We start from the raw sequence: 26,745 nt of genomic DNA, 5'->3' as shown, positions 1-26,745 counted from the left end.
CTTCAGGAATCCTCTGTTTATTCATAAAACAGGATGCTTGCGCAGAATAGACACAGCACATGCACACTCACCAGGACAGGGGCAGGCACATTAGTGCACAGACCTCTAGTGGTTAATTAAAGAGGGATGCAGCAAAGGAAATCTTTCATAGTAAGTATTCGTGGTAGGGGAAGGTTTATAAGATGACTCAGGATACACAACATTTCAAAACATTCCCTGTGCCCTTTGTAGTCAATCCCCTGTTCCCACTCCTGGCAAACCCGGAGGCTCTCTGTTCCCCATGGTTTGTCTTTTTCTGAATGTCATGTGCTTGGAGTCCAATAGCCACAGCATATATCAATTGGATTTGACTTAGGCTTTGGGAAGGAATTCATTAAATAACGGGACTGCGGGTGCAGGGAGGGAGGGGAAATGAGGAGCTGATACCAGGGACTCAAGTAGAAAGCAAATGTTTTGAGAATGATGAGGGAAACAAATGTACAAAAGTTCTTTTAAAAATTTTTTTAAAATTTATTTTAAACATTTTATTAGGGGCTCCTACAACTCTTATCACAATCCATACATATACATACATCAATTGTGTAAAGCACAACTGTACATTCTTTGCCTTAATCATTTTCAAAGCATTTGCTCTCCACTTAAGCCCTCTGCGTCAGGTCCTCTTTTCCTCCCCTCCCTCCCTGCTCCCCTCTCCCTCATGAGCCCTTGATAATTTATAGATTATTATTTTGTTGTACAAAAGTTCTTGACACAATGAATGTTTGTGTGGATTGTGATAAGAGTTGTATGAGCCCCCAATGAAATGACTTTTAAAAAAGGACAGGGGAGTGAATGAATGTGCAAAAAAATAGTAAGCAGCAGAAATAATGGCTGAACAATCCACATACAGCCATAGGCAGAGACTGAGGGGAGTGGGCATAAACAGCCCAGGAGAACATACATGCATCTTCTGTCACTTAGCATCACACTTGTAAGGTGGGTTCATCATGTTGCTGAGTGCTATCCCAATGCATGGCGATTCCGCAGGTTACCCCAGTGGTCATCTCACCTTGGGGTTTGTAAGTCCAGCGTTGGGCTAAATTCTGTTATTCTCGGAGGTCCACTTCATGTGGTTCGTGCACCCTGATTCAGAGAGCCAGGATGTTCAGTGTTGGTTGAGTCCATTCCATGTTCCTTGATCTGCCTTCCGGCTGTCTCACTAAGATCCTTTGGGAGGGCTAGAACTCTGGCCTCTCATTTTCATGAGACTAATGGGAGAATTTTCACCAATCTGTAAGCTCCTATGCACTAACCAGCCTACTTGGTCCATCTCAGTCTAGAGGGCAGATGGAGAGCTGACCTGACCCTTCAAAGACATTCAGTCCTGTGGAGACTACTTCCCAGGAAGTTGTTGGGGGTTGCTAGACTCTAAAGGTTTACTTTGATTTGAGGTGTCATTTGGATGTGACATAAAAACAGTTCCCCTTTTCTTGTTTGCACAGCACAATTGATTCTTCAACCTTCGACAGAGATTTGTTGATGAGCAAGGATAGGAAATGAAGGTATGTCCGGTGTCTGCTCTATGTGGCTATAAAGCACAAGAAAAAGATTACACTGTTGGGAAGCCCAAAGCATGTGAGCAGACGTTAAAGAATTTCGTAATTTTTCTGGTTAGAACCGTTGTAAAAGGGAGAACTATCTAAATGTTTCCGACAAGATTCTTGTGAAAGTGCCATACCCACACTCACAGAAGCTTCAGTGAGGATGCAAACAACTCTCTCAAGCTTGATTTCTTCTGGTCCCATTTTTAGCATCTTTACCTAAATTTCTCCTGGCCTGTCAATGAGTTCAGGAAACTTTTAGACATACAAGGATCACGTTCTAATGATTTCATGCACGAGGAGCAGATCAATCGCCAGTAGCTGTCCTTGAACCTCACTCAGAGTCTGAGCGTTGGCGCTAGTGATCCCCAATGGAAACAATGCGGTCTTGCTTCTCTGCTGAGACTCAGGGAATGCCCCAACGAGGCAGTGAGGATCACTGGGGAGTCATCTGCTCTGATCAAGACAAATACATTCCACGTGGGATGTCTGTTGGTCGTGATGAAGTACCAGCCTTGGAGGACTGAGTGGAGGGTTGGCGTGTGGTGAAGTGTCAAGCTCCTACTAGTCAGAGAGGAAAAACCTAGGAGTAGTAGGTAAATACTCCCACATAACATTGACTATGGATGAGATGACATTCTTAAGAAAAAAGCAAAACACGCAGACACCATGAGATGACCAAGCAATGCTGGGTGCAGGACAGGATCAAGTGCCCGGGCAGTGTAGCAGGTGGTCAGCTCAGTGGAGGCTTGACTGGGTCAAGGTAGAGAACCATCTGGACATACAGGATTTGGATTAGTGGGAAGAAAGATCATCCAAAAGGAGCCTGTGGCAATGAATTTAAGGAGATTTTACTATGAAAATAGGTGAGAGAGAGAGAGAGAGAGAGAGAGAGAGAGAGAGAGAGAGAGAGAGAGAGAGAGAGAGAGAGAGAAGGATTTACTTTTAAAAGATGTTAGCTAGAGACTAGAGGCCTGGGAACAAGCATCCGGAAAGCTCTTCTAAATCGGAGGCTGTGGATTAGTGGTTGGGCTGCTGACCACAGGTCAGAGGTTTAACCCCACACATTGTTCCTTGGGAGAAAGGCCAGGCTGTCTATTCTTGTAAAGATTTACAGTCGCAGAAATCTTGTGAGTTATAGTCACTCCATGGTAATGGTTTTAGGTTTCATCAATCAACAGATGGGTAAACCCCAAGCATCTTGCCACACTATGGCCTCTCCTACAATGCTCCAATGCATGGTTCCACTGATAATCACTTAGTTTGAAAAAAAAAAGTTGATTTGCAACTGTTGAATGATGGTTTCTTAAGAAAGACACTTGTTGGGGGTGGGGGAGGGTGGTGGTGGTTAGAATTTTTCCATTTTATAGTCGAGTTGTAATTTAAACTAAAAAGTCACATTGTTGTTGTTTGCTGTTTTGTTGATTTTGACTCAGACCCAGAGGACAGGGTACCATTGCCCCATGGTGTTTCCTAGACTGCAACCTTCCTGGGAGTGAATGACCAAGGCCTTTCTTCCACTGATGTGGAAAGGTCACTGATGGGTTTGAACCACTCACCTCTCAGTTGGCAACTGAGCACTTAACCTGAGCCACAGGGCTCTTGTCTGCTATTTAGTGGGCATTTTTATTCACTATTATTTTATTCATTAAAATTTTTTGTAATTAAAGTTCAGTTTTATAAGGATCCAGTATATAATAATAATTTAAAAATACCAAAGGATAACCCAAAAGGAGAGATTTTTCACACACACATACACACACACACACACACACACACAGTTTGTTTCACTGCTTAATTAAGATGGGAGGAAAAAGAAACAAACAAACGCCACACTCAGAAGGACCATGTGAAAAACATTGATCTTCTTTCTACCATTCCCTAATTAGCACAGAAATAAAGGCTTGTGTTTTAAGAAAAAATTGGATGGAGAAATTTTATTTGTACTTGTCATTCTCCAAGTTACATTTTCTGCCAGACAGTGTCAATACTGTTTGAAATAACTTTCTTTAAAAATACAGGGAGACTATCTGTTCTAAAAAGCAGTCTGGTTAATTGTCACGCACTAATTCTTTTTAAATCGCGGTTTGAGTAAAGGACACAAACAGGTCACGTAAAAAGCAAGCAATAAAATACACACAAAAGCAAGCAATAAAATACATAAAAAATGATCCCTTCAGGACCAGGGGTGTGAGGGGCGATACTGGGAGGGTAGAGGGTGAGTGGGTTGGAAAGAGGGAACCGATTACAAGGATCTACATGTGGCCTCCTCCCTGGAGGATGGACAACAGAAAAGGGGGTGAAGAGAGATGTCGGACAGGGCAAGATAGAACAAAATAATGATTTATAAATTATCAAGGACTCATGAGGGAGGAGGGAGCGGGGAGGGAGGGGAAAAAAAGAGGACCTGATGCAAAAGGCTTAAGTGGAGAGCAAATGCTTTGAAAATGATGAGGGCAAAGAATGTACAGATGTGCTTTACACAATTGATGTATGTATGGATTGTGATAAGAGTTGTATGAGCCCCTAATAAAATGTTTTAAAAAAACAAAACAAAAACAAAAAAACCAACATTCAACTTACGAAACATACATAGTAGAAGAGTAACGTAAATATGAACATAAAATTGAGTGAAATACAGAAAAAAATTAAAATAGTATTTGATGTAAATAAAAAATGTATCCTCACTAATATTCAAAGACATGTAAATTAGAATAATGAGATACTAGTATGTTTTGCCTATCAAATTGATACTTCACAAACTGTCATACAATCTTAAGGGATGAGATTGTGAGTCAACATGCCTTTTCTGGCAATTGATAATAGGGAATAGCAACCCTACAATTGCTCTATGTGTTGGCTCAGCATTTTCACTTCTAGACTTGTGTGCACAACGACCTGGGACCATCTGGGAGAGAGCCTGCCCACATTCAGCGGGATCAGCCGGGGGATGCTGCCATCCCACCCTGCAGGAGGTTATTCTCTATTACCAGTCTCCTAAGTCAAAGTGGATCAATTGTTTAGTCTTGAAGCTGCCTCTTCCAACCTCATGATAAAAGACACATGAAGACCCAAATATACGTGCTGTTGTTACCCTGTTTCCCCTAAAGTAAGACACCCCCGAAAATAATACCTACCCACAGTTTTGCCTCTCGCTGAAATATAAGGTATCCCCCCAAAATAAGACCTCCCTGAAAATAAGGGCTCCCAAAGCTACTGTAACTCTGGACTCTGGACCGTAGGGGCCGGCACCACCGCACAGCTCACTGTTGGCCGCAGCGCAGCTGGAGCAGACAGGAAGTGCGAGGTCCCTTTTAATAAAACAATAAAATAATAAACAATAAATGTGTACTGTATTCTTCATGGAAAAATAAGACATCCCCTGAAAATAAGTTCTAGTGCATCTTTGGGAGCAAAAATTAATATAAGACACTGTCTTATTATTGGGGAAACAGAGTAGGTAGTGTCAAGCCAACACCAATCACAAGGTGCTCACGTGCAACAGAAGGAAAACACTGGGGTCATCCACACAGTTGTTTGAACCCCTTTGTGCATTCATGATTCCATCTACTTCATTGGGAGTCTTTTTCATGACTTTCTATTTTGCCAACTATGATGTACTTTTTTGGGGGATTGGTCTCTCCTTATAACATGTCCAAAGCATACGAGGGGGTAACCCCCAAAAAACAGATTTTTTCAAAGCTATGTATTTAATTTTTAATATATAAAACAACCTTACCACCTTTAAATCACTCTCTATGCACTTACTATATGTGTCAGATCTGTGGTTCCATTCTGGGAAACATTTTTCAGACATCTGTTTGGATGGCTCACAGCTTCTCTCTCAGTTTTGTTTTTTTTCCCCCTTCCCCTCCTTTACGTAGTCACATTGCTGTTCTTTCACGTTCCTCTTCATTCAAATCAGCCCTTTTTTGTCATACATTGTTACACAATCTTTTCAGAACCTCTAAATAGAAAGCTTGATTAACAATCTGACCTGGTGGAATGAACTCCAAATGCACGGAGTCAACATTTTCATCTGCTCAGGAAATCGACAAATGTCCAGAATGAGGTTTGTCATCAATTGACATTTCACCTTTTTTGAAATGAGAAAACCACTCGCACACACAAGTTTTTTCCTGTAGTGCTGTCCTTGTAAGCTGTGAACAACATCACAATAGTTTCTGTGGATTTGTTCCCCAGGCAGGAAACAACATTTCACGGCTGCACACTGTTCTCTTAAATTGACCATCACAAAAAAATGAGGTTTGGGTGAAACTGCTTTTACGAAAACATTCACTGTGAGAGAGAACCTGTCCAGGTGAAGCCACTGGCTGCACTAACTCAGAGCAAGTTGTTTGACGCTTGCATCGCAGGAAAAATGCACACTCCAAAATGCATACTACAGAACTGCCCAGCGCAATTTTGGGTTTTGTTGGGTATCCAACAAAAGTCTCACTGTCCTTGCTTCTAAGGAGCATTCTCAAGACAGATATGTTTGTTCTTTTGGCAGTTCATGGTACTTTCAGTATTCTTCAACACCATCATTTAGATACATCAATTTCTCTCATTATTCGTTGCCCGACTTTCACATGTATATGAGTTAATTGAAAACTACAGGACCAGTGGTGAGAATGGCGATACCGGGAGGGTGGAGGGAAGGTGGGATGGAAAGGGGGAACCGATTACAAGGATGTTCATATAACCTCCTCCCTGGGGGATGGACAACAGAAAAGTGGGTGGAGGGAGATGTCAGAAAGTGTAAGATATGACAAAGCAATAATAATTTATGAATTATGAAGGATTCATAGGGAGGGGCGAAGGGGAAGGGTGGGGGGAAATGAGCTGATATTAAGGGCTCGAGTGGAAAGCGAATGTTTTGAGAGTGATGATGGTGACAAATGTACAAATGTGCTTGACACAATGGATGGATGGATTGTGATAAGAATTGTATGAGCCCCCAATAAAGTGATTAAAGAAAAGAAAAGAAAGAAAACACCAGGACTTGGGTCATGAGCACCCAAAATAATATCTTTGCTCATTAATCCTTTCAAGGATTTGTGTGTGTGTGCAGTAGATTTGCCCAAATTCAGAAAATGCACAATCATGCTTTCACTCAAAGAATGCCCGGGGAGGGCCATCTTCTTTGTGTTTGTTGTTCTCCAAATACAGTGACAGACTATGTCATCACAAGAACTCTTGAACATAGGTGTGCTCCACTCCTTTTAAACAAAGAACAAGAACCCTGTCTCTGACGGTTTAGTCACTTATTCCTGGGTCATAGGTGATCCTGACAGAGTTTGGAAGGTTGGGACCAGGGATTGCCTTCTCAAAGCCACTTGAACATGGCACCACACCTCCTCAGGGAGATTTCACAGAGTCAAGAAGGGAGTCGGAGTCACACCTGAACCCGCAATGGTTCAGGACTTTTCCTTCAAACACATTGAACCCAGTACCATGGAAGCTCTAATTCCATGTGGTTAGGCTTTCGGGAAGGTCTTACCTCCAGTGGTGTACTGTGGTAAAATGAAGTTGTTTGATATGACCCTTCTGTCTATTATCTTTGTAACTTCCACCAAATGAGTGGGTGGGGCCATGCAAATAGGGTGTGTGAAGCTCTAACTGGGGATTGGCCATTTTTGCCCTTCCACTGGGTATGAAGGGAACCATTTCAGAAGCAGGACAGAGAGAATCTCAGGACTCCACTCAGATGGAGGCGTCATGCTTGTCCAGGCAAGTATGAATCCTTGCTGAATGAATCCCTGTATGGAGAAGTGGCATCAGGAGAGACTATGAAGAAGGGGCTATGGTGGCAGCAGGGACTGTGAGACAGAGTGGCTGGCTTCTCAGCCCGCAGAATGAGTATACTTGAGTGCTTGCAGAGTGTGGTGCCCTGGGGTATTTATCAGAGCGAAAGGAGCTTGGTAACACTTGCCAGAGATGGCCAGAGGCCAAGGGACAGGCCTGTCCACATGACAGTGAAGAGATTCTGTGGAGAACCAATGAAGTCTATCCTTACTGTTTTTTGATCCTGCCTTGAAAGCTGTGAACATTCCTGACAACCTCCCAAGAAGACCTGGCATGGGAGCCAAATCTGACCTGTTTTGGCTGCACAAAGGAGGAAAGTCCAGCTCCACGCCACTCCCAGGTTGACTGCCCTAAGGCGACAGTCAGACACACCTGCACCTTCCAGATTCCTTTTCCTTATTCTGACACCAACCACCCCTCCCACAGCACTGCTGGGTTCAGTGCTTCATTGTAATGGCCACATAGAGCTCACAGATAATTGCCACAATTTTGGATTTTATAGGGAAGCTAACGAGCTACAAAATGGTAAAGACACAGTTCTTATTGTCAAGGCACTCCCTCTTTATCATGCTGGCAGCAAAGTCTCTCTGTTCCTCGGTTTCTCAGCCACGTGGCTCTGTAGCTTCTGCCTCCGTGGGCCAGGAAGCCCACTGGTCTTCCTCACAGTCTAGGGGCTGCTCCTCTGATCTGCCTTGTGGTCTCAACGCTGCTCCTTTGTCCCATCTGCATGATGACAAAGGCAGGAATCTCCCACATGCTCAGATGATGGCTCTTTCCTTCCTTCCTTCCTTCCTTCCTTCCTTCCTTCCTTCCTTCCTTCCTTCCTTCCTTCCTTTCTTGATGGCTCATTGTATTTGACGGATTCAGGATTTCTTCTCTGCTTCTGAGCTGGCACTCTTATATGCAGAAATGGTGAAACTGACCAATCCCTTCTTTCTATTAGATACACGCATACACAATCATTTGGTAGGAGTTACAAAGACATGAGTAGAAGGACCATTCTGAGTAATTTCACTTGACCCCACTCCCGCCCCATCATTGTATCTGACCTCTGCCTTGTGGCAGGCAGTTTGGGCTGTGGTGGAGTTAGATTCTCCTTCTCCAAACTGAAACTGGAGAAAGTCAGACATGGCCCCCACACCATTTTGTTATGTATCATGTTACCCTTCAACATTCTCATGAAATCTCTTCTTGATGTTCACTCCTGAATATCATCCCACTAACACTCGAGGGCAACCTGTAAGGTCATACTTCTCTCCTTATTGTGTATTACCCATAATGTATGTTGGTACCTAGGTCATTGAAATCCCAGAAAGTCTGTCTTTACATACAATGTATCTTTGTGAATTGTGTGGTTTGAAATACCAAGTGGTACTAATACCACTAGCATAGACATGTTCAGTTAAGAAGCATATGATCAGGCATATGAAGTGTGGAAATCAATATAACTTTAGCAAAGAAAGCTGTCAAAGACCATGGCCAAATGATCAGGTTATTATTAGGTGCCATTGAGTCGGTTCCGACCCACAGTAACCCTATACACAGCAAAACAAAACATCAAATGGTCCTGCACCATCCTCACAATTGTTCCTGTGCTTGGAGTCCATTGTTGCAGCCAAGTGTCAATCCATTCTCTCGAGGGTCTTCTCATTGTGCTGCCATGATGTCCTTCTCCAGGGACTGGTCATGCCTGACAACATGAGCAAAATATGTAAGATGAAGTGTCCCCATTTGGCCATACTTCCAAAACAGATCAGTATATCCTCTTAGTCCATGGTACTTTCTATATTCTTCTCCAACACCACAACCCAAATGCATAAATTCTTCTTTAGTCTTTCTTATTCAATATCCAACTTTCACTTGCATGCGAAGCAATGGAAAACACTCTGACTTGGGTTAGGCGCACCTCAAAGTAACATCTTTGTTCTTCAATAATTTAAAGAGTTGTTGTGCCGCAGATTTACTTAATGCAAGTCATCTTTTGATCTCTTGACTGCTGCTTCCATGAGCATGGGTTGTGGATCCAAGCAAGACGAAATCCTTAATAACATCAACCGTCTCTCCATTTGTCATGATGTTACCTGCTGGTTCAGTTGTGAGGATGTTGGTCTTCTTTACATTGAGTTGTAATTCATACTGAAGGCTGCAATCTTTGATCTTCATCAGCTAGTGTTTCTAGTCTTTCAGCTTGTTGAAGCATTTCAATGGGTATTCCATCAATTCCTGGAGCCTTGTTTTTGGCTGATGCTTGCAGTGTACTTGAACTTCTTCCTTGAGCATCATTAGTTCTAGCTCATATGTTGACTAGTTCTTTTGGGACAACGACTTCATGGATTCTTTCCATCTTCTTTTGATGCTGCCTGCATCATCCAATATTTTGCCCACAGAATCTTTCAGTTCTGCAACTTGAGTCTTGAATTTTGTTTTTAGTTCTTTCAGTTTAACATATGCTGAGTATTGGGCTTCCTTTCTCACTCTAAGGCTGTGCCCACTCCATGATCATATTTTACTTCACCTTCTCAAGCTGCCCTTTGAGATTTTCTGTTCAATTCTTGGACTTCATTTCTTTGTCGTGGCTACTTTGTGATTCAGAGCAAGTTTCCGAGTCTCTCCTGATGTCCACCTTGACCTTTTCCTTCTTTCTTGTTTTTTTTTTTTTTAGTGTTTTCCCACAATTCATCAGGTCTTCTGTCACTCATGTTCAATGCAGCAAATCTGTTCTTGAGATGTTCTCAAAATTCAGGTGGGATAGACTCAGGAATTATTTTGGCTCTTGTGGATTTATTTTAATTTTATTTAGCTTTAACTTGAGCTTACATATGAGCAATTGATGATGTTCCACAGTCAGCTCCTGGCCTTGTTTTCACTGCTGATTTTGAGCGTCTCCGTCCTCTCTTCCTATTACCTCAGTCAATTTGATTTCTGCGTAGTCCATCTGGACAAGTCATGTTGTATAGCTGCCATTGGTATTTTTGGAAAATGGTATTTTCAGAAAAAGGTATGTTCTATGAACAAGTCTGTGGTCCTGCAAAATTCTGTTATGTGATCTCTGGTTTGTTTCTAACAAGACCACAGTTTCCAACTACTGTTCCTTCTTCTTTGTTTCTAACTTTTGTATTCTAATTGCCAATAATTGTCAATGCATCTTGATTGCACATTTGATCAGTTTCTGACTTGGCAGACTTCTGAGTTGGCAGAATTCTTCATCATTAGTTTTAGTGGTTTGTGCATAAATGTGCATAGTGTGAATAGTAGTTGTACTGATCGGATTTCTTTGAAGGCAGATAGATATAATCCTATCACAGATAGCCTTGTAGTTGAAGACTGATTTTTCAATGTCCTTTTAGTTCATGAATGCAAGGCGTTCTTGATTGTGTCACTCCAGGCACAGTAAACTATATGACTGCTTGATTAAAAATGGCCAATCCCAGTCCACTTCAGCTAAAAAACATCTAGGATATCCATGTTTATGTGTCTCATTTAATTGTTTATGACTTCTAATTTTCTTAGATTCATTCTTCACACATTCCAGGTTCCGATCGTTAGCAGATTTTTGCAGCTGTTCCTCCTTACCCTGAGTCATGCCCCACCAGCAAATGAAGATCTGGAAGGTTCCACTCTCACAGGCTTTCCCAGACTCACATCACAGTGGTTGACTCCACTCTGAGAAAGCAGCTCTCTCCTCAGTCACATTTTGAGTGCCCTGCCACCCAAGGGGCCCACCCTCTGGCAGGTCTCTGACAATGTTCTGCTTCCATTCATGAGGCTTTCAGTAACCGACCATGTTTTAAAACTATGCATAAAGTGTTCACCAACTACTTCCTCCAAAGTGCGTAGCTGATTCCTTCTTCATAGTCTATTCTCAGTCTGTAAGCTCAGTTGAAGCCTGTTCACCTTGGGTGACCCTGCTGGCATTTGAAATACCAGTGACATTGCCTGCCACTCACAGCGACCATGGTACAACAATGACAGACAAGTGGTGGTTATAAGATATGCTCATGCATTACATCTCTCAGCTTCTACCTCCTCTCATGCTTGGTTAAAATTCTTGAGAGTATACTCACTCACGCAGGGCCTAGAACCCAGAAAGCACTCCTGGACACAGCAAGTGAACTATCCTGACCTTCAGATTTCTTGGAGCACAGCACATGTGTTACCAACAGTGGAAGATTATTTAAATCTCTTGTGACTATTTTGAGTTGAATAAAGTAAACTCAGCATCATCGTCTTTGCTTCTGTTTTCTTAGAATGAAGACATCCTACCTGATTGATAATAATAGAGTGTTTATATTGTGAGATCTTTTCATACATCTGAAGTTAGGCATGCCAATGCTGCAAATCTGAGATATTGGAACAGTCTAAATGTATCATAATTAATTTTCAATTACTTTGAACAGTAGGAATGTCCCATATTTTATAGAATTATACTTTCAGAGGAATCTCTCACAGTATACTGAGGGAAAAACAAATCTTCACATAGATTGGCTACACTTGCTGAACTTCTACAAGGCTAGGCACCATTTCATTAAAATTCTTTCTCATCTTTAGCTCTTGACAATGGTTCTGCTTAATTAACTCAATCAATTGTGGATTACTTCCAGTTTTATTTGCAGAAACCATGACAATTTATTAACTCTCATAAATTCCAAAAAGATAACAGAAACACTGGAGGACTGATCATGAAATATATTTTCTCATTTTCTAGTCTTTAAATGGAAATTGGCTTATGTTGTCTGGCAAGTTGTTGTCATGTGTGGCTGTCATCACCCCCATGGAGGGTGCTGGAATGATGACCATGGGTGCGGGGGTGGAGGGGGGCTGCAAAAGCAGATAACTACATTTTTCCCGGATTATGGGCTTTCGTACACAGTTTTTATGGTCAGGGAGGTACTGAGTAATTTACTTGAAAGGAAGTGGTCAGCCAAATCAGTTTGAAAAGCTCTGGCTCTGGACAGGCACCTTCCTCATTAGGACTCTCCTTCCAACAGAACGAAACAGCTGCACCATCCTCCCAATTGTTGTCCTGAGTTTGTTGTGACAGCCACTGTGTCAGTCCAGCACACCAAAGGTCTTCCGCTTTCCACAGTCCTCTACTTTCCCAAGCCTTGTGTCCTCTCCCAGGGACTGGACACACCTGATAACATATCCCAAACACAGGAGGCCAAGTCTCACCAGGCTTGCTTTTAATGGACATTCTGACTGTATTTCTTCCAGGCCAGATCTGTTTGTTCTTTAGGCAGTCCATGGTACTTTCAGTATTCTTCACCAACACCATAGTTCAAATGCATTGATTCTTCTTCAGACTTGCTTTTTCATAAACACCCTGAGTCTCACTCTTTAGATGGGACAACTCAGGGATACAAGTTTTACTGCAGGTTTCCTGAGTTCCCAAGAAGGATTAAACACCATTTACCCACAATATTAATTTGCTTTTTACAGCAAAAGAGACACAACAGAAATCTTGATTGCCACTGACTTAATTCTAACTCAGAGTGTCCCAGCATTGCAGATGAGCCGCAAGCAAGCCTCATCTCTCTTCCTGCTGGGTTTCAATGAATGTCTTTGTGGTGCCAGCACAGGGCCTAACTCACTCCCTCACCAGTGCTCCTCTTGCTTGCTCAAGCACCCCCCCCCCTTTTTTTTTTTTTTGCTGCCTGGCATTTTCTCTCTCTGTTTCCTTACTTGTATCTCTGGTTGCAGCACCAAGGTCAATGACCTGCAACCAAATCCTTGTTTCCAGGTAACTATGGAGATAGCAAACAAAAAAACGAACACAGCTGAACAGCCTGTAGTTTTGGGTCACCTTTCCCTTCTCGTGCCTTCCAGTGACTGTGTCCTGCTAATATTCGCTTTCACTATTTCTCTGACATGGGCCCTTCCTGTGTGCTTTCCTCCCTTACCATTTTGCCTGGAGGAAATGTTCTTCCGGCCTCTCTTCACAAATGACCCGCCAGAACTCCGAGAGATGTCCTCCCTTCTCTCTCCTTTGTCCACGCACAGTGCACACACACTCTTCATCATGTCCCCCAGGCAGTCATCTGCATTATCTGCTGAATCCTAAGTAGCCATTTTCATACTCGATGTTAACATTTTCTTTGGAAGCGCTCTTAATGTAGGGAGGGTGAAGAGGCCTTCCCTTCTGTCTCCACTGTCCTTGTCAAGAACACTGAGGGGTGCAGCACAGGATTGCTCTTTGGAAGTTCGCTGTCTAACCTGGTGCCGACCAACCATGTGAAAGCTCTTGTGACAGATGGCTGCTTACATGCTCTTTTCTTTCCATCCCTCCCCATTGTATCTGCTTACACAGAGTGAATACACAGAGTGAAAAGAACCGTGTTTCCTACTTGTTTTGTAATGTCTCAAGTTTGCAGCGGTGGATGACTTGCCACCACACCATTCCAAATTCCACATCTTTGACAGTCATTGAAGGACTCCATTCTGTCACCTTTCCTCACCCCCTTCTTAGACACCAGAAGGTTTCCTTCCTGTTTCCTGCATAATACAGAACATCGCCAACTTCTTGGTAAGCACATGCCACTCAAAACATGTATGATGGGCACTCTCTGCTTTATCTCAGGTGAGGAGATTTGCAAATCTTTCAACCTCCTAGAAACCTTCTGCAAGTAACTTCCTCCTCAAACTCCCTCTTTCTGCAGACTGTGGCTTTTTTTTAATAACACTTTATTTCAACTATGTTGATATTTTGCGTTGTCACAGCAATACTTTGTGGAATAAATCAATATATTCTGCTTCTTTCGTCTTTATTAATATTTACTTAAAATCATTTTATTAGGGGATCATACAACTCTTATCACAATTCATACAAGAAACCAATTGTGTAAAGCACATTTGTACATTCATTGCCCTAATATTTACTTTTTATAGTAATCTCTGGTGACTACAAAATGTCTACAAATTTCTAAGAAGCATTATTATTCTCTAAGAAATGCCTTGATTTAATGATCTTTTCCAAGACTTCTTTCACCTACTTAAAACCAAACAAACAGCGGAGCAACCGCTAGCTTGGCTCTTTCACAGTTTTTTTTTTTCCAAATCCATTTCTATTATATTTATTCACCAATGTTAAAGTTCCTTTCCAGCGATTCTCAGGTAGATACAGTTTCTTGTACAGACAGACTAAAGGGAAACCACCCATGGATACTTTACCTAAAAGGTGACTAATGATTTAGTTTCACAAGCATCTCTTTAATCCTTTCAAGACTTATTTTGTGCTTTAAATTAATTGATTAATTAACTTTTGGGAGAGAAGCCATGTCTCTTCAGTAATGGAAGGCACTTTGAAAAAAATGGACATTTTGAAATGTAGTATGGATGTTGATGCATTTCGTGAACATATGTCCTGAGGCCTCTGGTGCTGAGGTCGGCAGGAGGGAGCTTGTTTCTTCACATCACTGCAGCCAGACAGGCCTCCACCAAAGGGTAGCACACACCAAGAGTGGGATTCCAGATTCCCTCTGAACCCCAGAAGCAGAAAATGTAGGTGCGCACTATATATTCTACGAGTCAGGAAAGGGTTAAACAATCTGCTTCTACGGGGAGGTTATCCTTGGGAGGAGGCAGAAGGAGAGCATGAATGTTAAGGCATTTAGTACGTTTAGGGATATCTGCTTAAATGGGGTAGAAGGAGACGTGCTAGATGTGGAATAGAAGGCTTAAGGGGGCTCCACTCCCTGCGGCTTGCCTTCCTTTCTTTTTAAAACATTTTATTGGGGGGGCTCTTTATGCCGCGTGCCTTTCTGCTTGTCACTTAGCTTCTCGAAGTTGCAGCTGCCTTGACTGAATAGATACCTCACCAAAATGTGTTTTGGTTTGTCTACTTCTTAGGGTTGCTTGGGGAGCAAGGCAATTCGAACTCAGGAAATGAATTTATAAAGTGAAGAATACTATAAAATATGAGTTACTGTTATAACCAGCCACCTTTAGCCTTTTTGTGCATCATAAGGGCGAGTTCAATCAGATGTTCTCCACTACTGCAGTTTTCATCTCTGGGATTGTTTTCATTGAAGGTGTTGGCTGTAGATTAGTAGAGGTGGTTATGTATTATGAAGAACTAGACAGATTTCCCCCCCAAAACTAATAGTCATTGGCATTTCTATTAAGAAACTACAGCTCACAGGAGCGCTTGACAGAATAATGAGTCACCTTTGAGAAAGCAGCAGGGGCTTGGAAAAGTAAAATGCAGTTATGCGGGCAGACGGTGTTGCGTGTCCAATCGTGTTTGATGGTTCTGGAGCCTGATCACATGATTATAACAGACCACTGGCTGTTGACCCTGCAGCTTCTTCTTTTCTCTGTTTCTGAAGCTACCTTCTTGTCCTTTTTCTTGTGAATCCAGAGAAGGCTGACCGAGCAGGTCCTCAGTTTTCCATACAGCAGCATCTCATCAAACTTCCCACTGTGTGCCCAGTTTCTAACTCGTTCTGCCCCCCTCCCTCTGGTGGATAGGACCCCAGCTTCCACCCACGTTAACGCCTGTCTACCTACAAGGCTGCGATTTCCCTTTCTCTCCCTTCCCGACTAACCAGCCATCAAAGTTGGCTTCTTCTATGTGGAAAACCTTTCCTGGATTTTTAAAAAACGACACTGGCCTCATCTAATGGTTGTGCTTTTGTGATGGCCTAAGGTCACGAAGAAGCAGAATGCCCTCCAGGTTCACTTACACGGCGAGGGGTTTCACCGCTTCACCGGCTGGTCTTTAGCGTTGGAGGGCAGCCCTTCCCTGTGTGTATGCACCCAGTGTATTTAGCCACTCTTTCCCCAATTGGCATTCTGTTCGTCTCCATCGTTTTGTTAGTGTGATTACTGCTGATAACCATGAGCGTGTGTCTGTCTGCTCATGTGAAGGATCTTCTTTCTTTCTTTTAAAATCTTATTTCTTTAGGATATGTATGTACCAAGTAGAGGGCTTTCTGGATCACATGGTATTTTTATTCCCAGTTTTCGGAGGCAGTGCCATACTGCTCTCCGTAGTGGCTGCACTGGTTTATAGTCCCACTAGCAACGTACCGTGGTTCAAGGCTTTCTGCCTCCTCCCCAGGATTTGTCATTCTCTCTGCGTCTCTCTGAGCTCTCTGTCGGTGCTGGGGTGAGGCAGTGTCTCACAGTCGTTTGGGTTTGCATTTTTTGGATGGCTAGTGATTCGAGCATTTCTTCAGAGGCTGGTTGGCTGCTGCCTTTAAGTCGTCTTTGTTGAACTATCTGTTGATGTCCTCGGCTCATGAGTGACTTGGCTTATTTATCTTTTTCTTGTTGAGGGCTAACATTTTCCGTACAGTTTAGACATTAGTCTCTTGTCTGATACATCAGTGCCCCTCCCCCCGGCTTGTGGGTTCTCTTTTTACTCACTTAGTGAAGCCCTTTGATTTTCTTAAGGAGGCCTCAGTCATCTCGTTTGTCTTCTCCTATCTGTTCACTTTGTGTTATGTTTGATCGTGTTTTTTATGCTGTGTATTAGGCTTCCTAAGTTTAGCCCTCTGTGCTTCATTGATGATATTTGTCGTTTATTTTTGCACTGATGTTTTAATCCATCCTGAACTTTCTTTTGTATATGGAGTTAGATCTGTATGAGTCCTATTTCATTTTTTTCAAAATGGAGATCCAGTTTTCCAGCATGATTAGTTGAATGGTTGTCTCTTCCCCATTTAATGGGTTTCGGCCTTTTGTCAAAGTTCAGCTGTCCATAGGAGGATAGAGTTGCTTCTAGGTTCTCAGTTCTGTTTCACTGGTCAATGCTGTTGGTCTATCCTGTACCAATAACAAGATCTTTTGACCACCATGGCTGTGTAGTAGGTTTTGACACTGGGAATTGTGTTAAGGTGGATTCTCTAGAGAGGCAAGACTAGTATGATATATATAATACATGTACGTCTGTGGAAGCTGGTTTACACATTTGTAGAAGGGCGTTAGTCTATGTCTAGACAGGTCCCAACTTCATGGGTCAGAAGTTACGCTGGAGGTTTCTCCTAAGTCAATGTAGCGTTGGTATATACTGGACAAGATTGGCAGGAAGATCACAGGCTGGAGCTGCAGAAAGAGAAGAAACCAGGGTCAGCAGGTCAGGCTTGTGACTGGAGAGGGGGATGAATCCAAGGTGAGTCAGATGGCAGGCTACTGACGGCTTCTGGGATCAGCAGGCAATATGGCAGGTCATTGATGCAAGCCTTCAGAACAGGAGGTCGCTGAGCCAGATATAGGATCCAGATGCAGCAAAAAGCAAGCAAGTTTTCCCATAGCATCCACTTGTATAGAAAGTAGGATACACCTTTGAGGGACCTTCCTTTCAATTGCATCTAATCAGGCTGTGATACGAGAGAGGTGATTTCCCTCCACCTTAGTCTTCTTTACAACCGATTGCTCATAGATTTCATCATGAATTGATTACATGGTGCTAGGTCACATCATGGGGGATTACGAGGCTTTAACTGCCAGACCACTGAGAATTCCAGCGAAGGATTCTCGACTTAGCTGATCTCAGTTGACACAAAACCTACTGAAGGCAATGAGAGGTCTCTTATTTTGTTCTTTAATCGTGCTTTGTTTTCCTGGGTCTCTTGCCTTTCCATAGAGTTGGCAATTCATTTTTCCATCTCTTTAAAGACTGATGCTGGGATCTGGATCAGAATCACATTATATTTCAAAGCACTTTGGGTAATACAAGGAGTACAGTGGTCTCGTTGGGCTGCTAACTGCATGCTCAGCTGTTTGAAACCACTAGCTGCTCCATGGGAGAAAGATGAGGTGTGAGGGCAGGGATTGTGCAAACTATACACTGCTAGGTAAGGTTAGGGATGGGGCTCAGCCTCCTGTGTCAGAGCCTGATGATACCTCCTTGGTGTCATAAGACTTTTTATAGAAGAGTAAGAGACACCGGGAAATTGCCTCTCGGCCATTTTGCCTTCATCCTTGCTGGGACTCTGCTTGCCTCTAGGGGAGGCCCCCTGTGGGCTGCCTGAAGTCTGCCCCCTGCCACGTTTCCACTAACCCTGGATCTACCAACTCGGCACCCACAGGGCTGTGATCTTCTTGCATCCTGGCTCACCTTTCTTCATCATTTACCTGTGAGCCTGAAGAGGCCCCCATCTCGCAGCACGCATATGGACGAGAGTTGGACAAGCCTGGGATACCTTCCCGATTGAAATTACTTGTTGATGTACTGTTCTTTCTTCTGCATGTCTGAGTGTCACCAGATGTGTTTCTCTAGACAACCCAGTCGAACACATGAGACAGTCTGCTTCTGTGAAGTGTTATAGTCTAGGCAGGCTTCCGAAACAGTTCCATCCTGTCTGATAGGGTCACACTGAGTCGGAATTGACTCAGTGGCAGTGAGTTTTTGAGTTGGTTAGTATCAACATTTTCATAACAGTAAGTCTTTCTAAACATAAACACAATATATTCTTCCATTTATGTAGGTTTCTTGTAGTAGAGTGTTATAGTTTTCTTTGCACACTTGGGCTTCTTGGGGCGGATTTTGATATCTGATAAGATGAATGGTCTTGGCTGTTTCTTGTATTCTAGAGGGTTGCAGAAAGTGTGAGTATATCATATAAATGCTTATATCAGTAGTATGGAGGATTTCCAGCTAAATAAATATTATTTCAGGATAAAAACTACATTACCAAAAACTCCAATTGTGACAGCAATTATTTTTATTTTAATAAATCATTTTAATGGGGCTTTTACAGCTTTTATAACCATCCACACATCAATTGTATCAAGCATATTTGTATTATGTTACCATCATCATTTCAAAATCATTTTCTTTCTATTTGAGCCCTTAGTATCAGCTCCTCATTTCCACCCTCCCTCCCCTACCCTCCCACCTGTGTGGACCCTTGATAATTCATAAATTATTTTTATTTTCATTTTTTACATTGTCTGCTGGCTCCCTTCACCCATGTTTCTGCTGTTTGTCCCCCTGGGGGGTGGGGTTGTGCATTGATCATTGTGATTGGTTCCCACTTTCTCCCCTCCCCGCCCCACCTTCCCCTTACTCTTCCCCTCATGGCATTGCTACTCTCATTATTGGTCCTGAGCGGTGTATCTGTCCTGGATTCTGTGTGTCGAGAGCTCTTATCAGTACCAGTGTGCATGCTCCAGTCTAGCCAGATTTGTAAGGTACAGCTGGGGTCATGATAGTGGGGGTTGGGGAAGCATTAAAGAACTAGAGGAATGGTGTGTACTTCTTTTTCTTTTTTTAATCATTTTATTGGGAGCTCATACAGCTCTTATCACAATCCATACATATATCAATTGTGTAAAGCACATTTGTACATTCGTTGCCCTCATCATTCTCAAAACATTTGTTCTCCACTTAAGCCCCTGCCATCAGCTCCTCATTTTCCCCCTTTGCTCCCCGCTCCCCCATCCCTCATGAACCATTGATAGTTTATGAATTATTATTTTGTCATATTTTATACTGTCTGACATCTCCCTTCACTCGCTTTTCTGTTGTCCATCCCCCAGGGAGGAGGTTATATGTAGATCCCTGTAATCGGTTCCCCCTTTCCACCCCATCCTCCCTCCACCCTCCTGGTATCGCCACTCTCACCACTGGTCCTGAAGGGATCATCTGGCCTGGATTCCCTGTTTCCAGTTCCTATGTGTACCAGTGTACATCCTCTGGTCTATCCAGATTTGTAAGGTAGAATTGGGATCATGATAGTTAGGGTAGGAGGGTGGGGAAGCATTTTGGAACTAGAGGAAAGTTGTATGTTTCATCATTGCTACACTGCACCCTGAATGGCTCATCTCCTCCCGGTGACCCTTCTGTAAGGGGATGTCCAATTGCCTACAGATGGGCTTTGGGTCTCCACTCTGCACTCTCCCTCATTCACAATGATATCATTTTTTGTTCTTTGATGCTTGGTACCTGATTCCTTCGACACCTCATGATCACACAGGCTGGTGTGCTTCTTTCATGTGGGCTTTGTTGCTTCTGAGTTAGATGACTGCTTGTTTGCCTTTAAGACCCCAGATGCTATATCTTTTGATAGCTGGGCACCATCAGCTTTCTTCACCACATTTGCTTATGCACCCAAGGAATGTTGTGTGTTTCATCGATGCTATACTGCACCCTGGCTGGCTGGTCCCTTCCTTGTGAGACCCTTCTGTGAGGGGATGCGTGACAGCAATTTTCATGATCAAAATCACTGACAAGGTGATGGGCTCATCCTAAAGAGTCATCTCTTGCAGAGTAGTGATTATGCGTAAAAGCTTGTCTGGTACTATCTTTAATAACAGTTATAAGCTTGTAGGTACCCATAAATTATGAATATTTGATATGAAAATTACATTAATGTTATATAGTTATAAGTATATTTGTAACTATTACCCTACTGTCACCAAGACTATTCTAATTCATAGCAATCCTATAGGACAGAGTATACCTGCTTCTTAGGGTTTCTGAGACTATCAATGTTTATGGGAAGACACAGCCATATTTTGCCTTTGTGGAGCTGTGGGTGGCTTTGAATCGCTGACCTTGTAGCTAGCAGTTCAATGTTTAACCAATTGCACCAACATATCTTTGTCTCTATATATCTATATAGACAACTTCACTTCATTAGCTTTTTAATAACTCTATAGCCACAGAGGTGAGATGTTCTCATATTCTCCGGTCAGTAGTCCCAGAAGCTCAAATCAAGAGGACTAGACATAGGTCCTCATTTGCTGATAGAAGAATGGTAAGGAATTTCAGTGGATGGGAGGGGGGGAGGGGAGAATAGGGAGCTGATCTCATTGATGACTGTATAATCCGTCTCGATGGGATTGAACAACAGAATTGTATGTGAATGGATATCTTGGATGTGTAAGATATGGCAAACAAACAAACAAATAAGGTTTCCTGGGGCAGAGGGTGGGGGTGGGACGGGAAAAAGGGGAGAAGATATTAAGGACTTCAAGAAGAAAGAAAATGTGTCGAAACTGATTGTGGTAGCAATTACATAATAATGCTTGAGGTGATGGAACTATGCAATGTTAGGATATCTGTAAGAGCTCCCCATAAAAGGCTGAAAAATAGAAATAGCAATTATAATAGTAAAAAAAGGATTTCAGGAACATACTTTAAAATCGTCACATGTAGGAAGTATTAAGAAGGAACAGGGGGAAAGATACATCAATTCTTAGGAGGGCAAACTTGGGAGACTTGATGCACTTGGGCATCAAGCCCTTATCTCATGACTCGAGAGAAACGTAAACCCCGAATATATTGTCAGTTAGGGCAGATGTAGATTTAAGAGGAAGGAGTGAAGCCCCAAACCATAATTGAACGGCCTTTTAATTTTCTTTCAACTTTATCTTGACTGGGGTGGGTCTGGAGTTTGTTAATTATTTTCCTTAATCCCCATTAGAAAAATGTTTAAGGTTTACAGTTACTTCTTTTTTATTATGGGCCTGTAAGCTACAAATTAATTACTGTTTCATCCTATGTTTGCACATGAATAATTAGACATTGAATGTGGTTGTGCATGTAACGGTACTCGGTAAATAACATACTGTTGTTTGTATACTTCCATAAGCTGCTAAGTGTTTTTTCTTAAGTTGTCATCTTATGTAATTGTCATTAGACATTGTAAGGCAAAGTTGTTCATATAAATACAAATGTTCACAATGGGAAGAGAAAGAAAGCATGTCCGTTTGGGATAGAGACAGAAAGACCCTCTCCTTGTAGCGTATCTTTTCTAGTCTCATGTCACCTGACCACTACCTTTGTTTAAAGACCAGACTTTTCCCTGGTGCAAGCTGCCTTCTTCTAGAGTCTCTGCCAGAAAGCTCTGGGGATTTAGCTGTGGGAAGCTAATATCTGACCACTTTCCAAATCTACCAGTCAGATACTCAGAGGAAACACTGCACTACTTTAAAATTGATGAATCTTTAACCACTGCCTTTAATGAGCAGAATTCCACCCCAGGTAAAGGCACTCTGTTAAATAATTTGCAAGTCCTGCTATAATTTCTAAGGAAACTTGGTGGTTCTGGGAGTTAGGTGTCAGGCTACTAACTGCAAGGTAAGTGGTTCAAATCCATCAGTCAGTCTGTGGAAGAAAGATGAGGCTGTCTGCTCCCATAAAATATTTGGAAACTTTCTATCTAAACCTCTTCTAGCATTGAGCGGAAGGTGTGTGTGTTAGTCTGGATACTTTAGAGAAACAAATCAACGTAAACTCATGTATAATAGTTTTATATAAAGTTAAGTCAGCATCAAGAAAACATCCCAACCCAGTGCTGTCCAAGCCCACAAGTCCAACACCAACCCATTAACCCATATGTCCCAACACCAATCCACAAAGTCCTCCTCCACCTCACAAAACACACACTATGATGCTGACTGCAGGAGGAAAGCTGAGTCAGTGAATGTGTAAGCATCTCAGCTCTGGCAGGGGTCTCCACACGGCTGCTCCAGCACCCAGGGCTGCATCGGGGTAGGTCCATATGGCTTCTCCTTGGGGATGTCTTGCAGGAAGTGAGCCTCACCTTTCTAGTTCTCGGGTCTCTTGCTTTGTGGTGGTCGGACCAGGGTGCAGCTGCCTTAGCCAGTTTCCTGCTCCAGTTGGCAAGGCTCACTTGCTACAAGACATCCAAGAGGAGAAGCCGCATGGACCTACCCCAATGCAGTCCTGGGTGCTGGAGCAGCCGTGTGGAGACCCCTGCCAGTGCTGAGATGCTTACACATTCACGGACTCGGTTTTCCTCCTGCACTTGGCATCATTGCATCTGTTTTGTGAGATGGAGGAGGACTCATGGATTGGTGGTGGACATATGGGTTAATGTTGGACTTGTGGGTTTGGGCAGCACTGGGGTGGGATGTTTTCTTGATGTGCACTCAACCTTTATATAAAACTCTCTTTTAGTGCTACAGCTCTTTTAGAATTTGTCTAGCAGGTTTTCTGGTTTTCCCGGAACCCCCCCCCCCCAAAAAAAAACACAACAAAACCTCTCTTTTATATATGAGTTTCTGTTGATTTCTTTCTCCAAAGTACCCAGACTAACACAGTGTTTTTTTTTTTCAGGCTTCAGACAACTTTAATCATCTACTGCCTTTCAAGATATCTTCCTGCTTAAAATGATGGTTTATTCAATGGATGATGTTGGGTGAAAGCTGATGGTGCCTGGTTATCAAAAGATATAGTATCTGGGGTTTTAAAGGCTTGAAGATAAACAAGCTGCCATCTACCTGAGAAGCAACAAAGTCCACATGGAGGAAGCACACAAACCTGTGTGATCATAAGATGTCAATAGGATTAGGTATCAGGCATCAAAGACCCAGAACAAAAAATCATATCATTGTGAATGAGGGGGAGTGCAGAGTGGAGACCCGAAGCCCATCTGTAGACAACTGGACATACCCTTACAGAAGAGTCATGAGGAGGAGATGAACCAATGAAACATATAACTTTCCTCTAGCTCTTTAATGCTTCTCCTCCACCCCACTGTCATGACCCCAATTGTACCTTACACATCTGGCTAGGTCAGAGCATGTACACAGGTACAGATAAGAGCTGGAAACACAGGGAATCCAGGACAGATAAACCCCTCAGGCCCAATGTCGAGAATTGCCATACCAGGAGGGTAAGGGGAAGGTGGGGGACGATAGGGGAAACCAATCACAATGATCTACATATAACCCCCTCCCAGGGGGATGGACAACAGAAAAGTGGGTGAAGGGAGACATGAGTCAGTGTAAGACATGAAAAAATAACAATACTTTATAAATTATCAAGGGTTCATGAGGGAGAGAATGTGGGGGAGGGAGGGGGAAAATTAGAAGCTGATACCAAGGGGTCAAGTAGAAAGAAAATGTTTTGAAAATGATGATGGTAACATATGTGCAAATGTGCTTGACACAATGGATGGATGTATGGATTGTGATAAGAGTTGCCCAAGTCCCCAATAAAATGTTTTAAAACAACCATTTTCAAACAACAAAAAACATAGATACTTAAAAAAAGAAGGTGAAATGTAAAATTTTGAAACAACAAAAGAACTAGAAAAAATTCTAATGAAGATCATCTGACTTTTAGTATCTAGCTTCTCTTCTGGCATTGAACAAAACAAAGTAAAGAAAGTGATAAAGGAAAGTTGATAAATGTAGATACATACCGCAAGAAAACAAAGCTGTTAAAATTAGGCCAGAAACAAATTGGGAAATCTTATTACACTTCAGTATCTTCAAAAAGCTTTGAATACCGGGCTCTAGCCTGTGTATTTATGCCAATCTGATTGAGTGGTTTACTTGAATATCATGCTTTTTTTTTCTTTTTTCTCTTGTCACTAAAGACTCCAAGTGCATTTCAGTTTACTTTTCCTCCTTTTGTCTTTGAGCCACCCAGACCAACAGTTAGGTCCAAAGGACAAGGAATCTGGAGGGACAAAGAAGCATACGGTACATAGTTACACAGGCCACCCCAACAAATGAAATCAGTAACAATGTCCCGTTAGACCCTCCGTAATTGTGGCTCTTTTTCTTTATGTCCCCTTATCCTCTCTCCCTCCCTCCCTCCTCAATAACCTCTCCCTCCCTTATTCCCATGGTGATGGTGAAGAATATTGAAACTTGTTCTTGCATACGGTATTTTGGACATGGTGGACAGGAGAGGACAGTCCCTGGACAAGGATATCATGCCTGGTAAAGTGGAGGGCCAGTGAAAAAGAAGCAGGCCCTCAACAAGATGAATTTGACATTGTAACCACCACAATGGGCTCAAGCATATGAAACAGTTGCCTACAGGTTGGGGAGAGGAGCCAGCCTGCCATGTCCATATAGATGCAAACCAAGAAGGAAAAAGAGAGAGTGAGGGACTAGACCCCATACTGGCACACCATGCCCCGAGGATGGCGTCCCTGCATGGAGCTGCTAAGGCACAGAGCGAACTGTAGGGACAGCAGCTTGAGACAGGAGTTCCCCTCCTGGGAGCAGACCGTGAGGGAGGACAATACTAGGAACACACAGTGGGGAGTGTGTCCAGTCTGACCACCTCACATGGGGCAAACTAAGAAGGGAACATAAAAGACCAGCAATGGGAGCAAAGCCAAGCCACAAACCGGCCCCCCCCCCCGAGGAGCCCCCTCAATAGACTGCAGGCTAGGTGGGCCAGGTCCCAGAATCCTCTAGGACTCATGGGGAGATAGAATGGTCAGCAGACAGACCTGGAATTATGTATGCTTTTTCATTTTTTTCCTTTTAATATTTTGTTTACCTTTTGTTTTGTCTCTATTACTGTTGTTTTGCCTTCAATATAAGATAGGCATGGGGGAGGAGGGAGAGGGGGAAAGGAGTGGTGAGCAAATAATGCCATTGACAGGAGAACAACTCGGGAATTAAAAGCAACAACAAGGAGGACGTATAGATCCTGGGGGTGTTGGAGCAACAGCAGTCTAGCTGAGAGGAATTACCAAGGGGCAGAAGAAGGACAAGCATGATGGTGGGGCAGGAGGAAGGAAAAGGAAACAGAAAAGATCTAGGAAGCCAAGCTATGGATAGAGGCATAAGCATAGATGTGTACTTATGTAAATATATTAATTCATATAATAGAGGTATTGGCTTATGTACATATATTTATATGGCAATACATTGAGGAAGTGGACAGACTGGGTCTCTGCTCAAGCCCTCTCTCAATGCAAGAACACTTTGGCATTCTGTGATGCTCACCCACCTGGCACAATATCTAAGACAAATGGGTGCATAAGCAAATGTGATGAAGAAAGCTGATGGTACCTGGCTATCAAAAGATATAGTGTCTGGGGTCTTAAAGGCTTGAAGTTAAACAAGCGGCCATCTAACAGGGAAGCAACAAGCCTACATGGAAGAAGTACACCAGTCTGTGTGATCATGAGGTGTCGATAGAATCAGGTAACAGGCACCAGAGAACTCAAAGCAACAACAAAAACATATTGTTGAGAATGAGGGGGTTGGAGCAGAGACTCCAAACTCATCTGTAGACATAGGCCATCTCCTCACAGAAGGGTCACAAGAGTAGAGCCAACCAGGGCGCAGTATAACACTGATGAAACACACAATATTCTTGGTTCTGTGAGGCTTCCTCACTCCCCACTATCATGACCCCAGTGCTGTCTTTCAGTTCTGCCTAGACCAGAGCATGTACACTGGTATATATAAGAGCTTAGGACACATGGAATCCAGGTCAGATAAACTCATCAGGAACAGAAATAGGAGTAGTGATACCAGGAGGGTGGGGAAAAGGTGGGAAGGAAGACAAAAACCAATCGCAATGATCAGTGCACAACTTCTCCCTTCCCCCACCAGGAAGATGAACAACAGAAACGTGGGTGGAGACCAGAGTCGAAGTAAGATATGAACATAATAATAATTTATATTT

The 26,745-nt window shown here is 42.8% G+C and overlaps 1 protein-coding gene and 1 non-coding gene across 4 annotated transcripts in view; both read left to right on the top strand.

Moving 5' to 3' along the window:
• The window catches only part of PTH2R (parathyroid hormone 2 receptor), a 137,208-nt gene that overhangs the window by 21,480 nt on the left and 88,983 nt on the right, over window positions 1-26,745 (top strand). The window lies entirely within an intron of this gene.
• LOC142425159 (U7 small nuclear RNA) lies at window positions 23,257-23,315 on the top strand. Its single transcript, XR_012779524.1, has one exon. It is a non-coding gene; the product is annotated as a U7 small nuclear RNA (small nuclear RNA).

Source organism: Tenrec ecaudatus, chromosome 13 (assembly GCF_050624435.1).
Source record: "Tenrec ecaudatus isolate mTenEca1 chromosome 13, mTenEca1.hap1, whole genome shotgun sequence".
NCBI classification, from domain to species: Eukaryota; Metazoa; Chordata; class Mammalia; order Afrosoricida; family Tenrecidae; genus Tenrec; species Tenrec ecaudatus.
The sequence above is the reverse complement of the archived record's forward strand: the minus strand, read 5'-3'. Positions and strand labels throughout refer to the sequence as shown.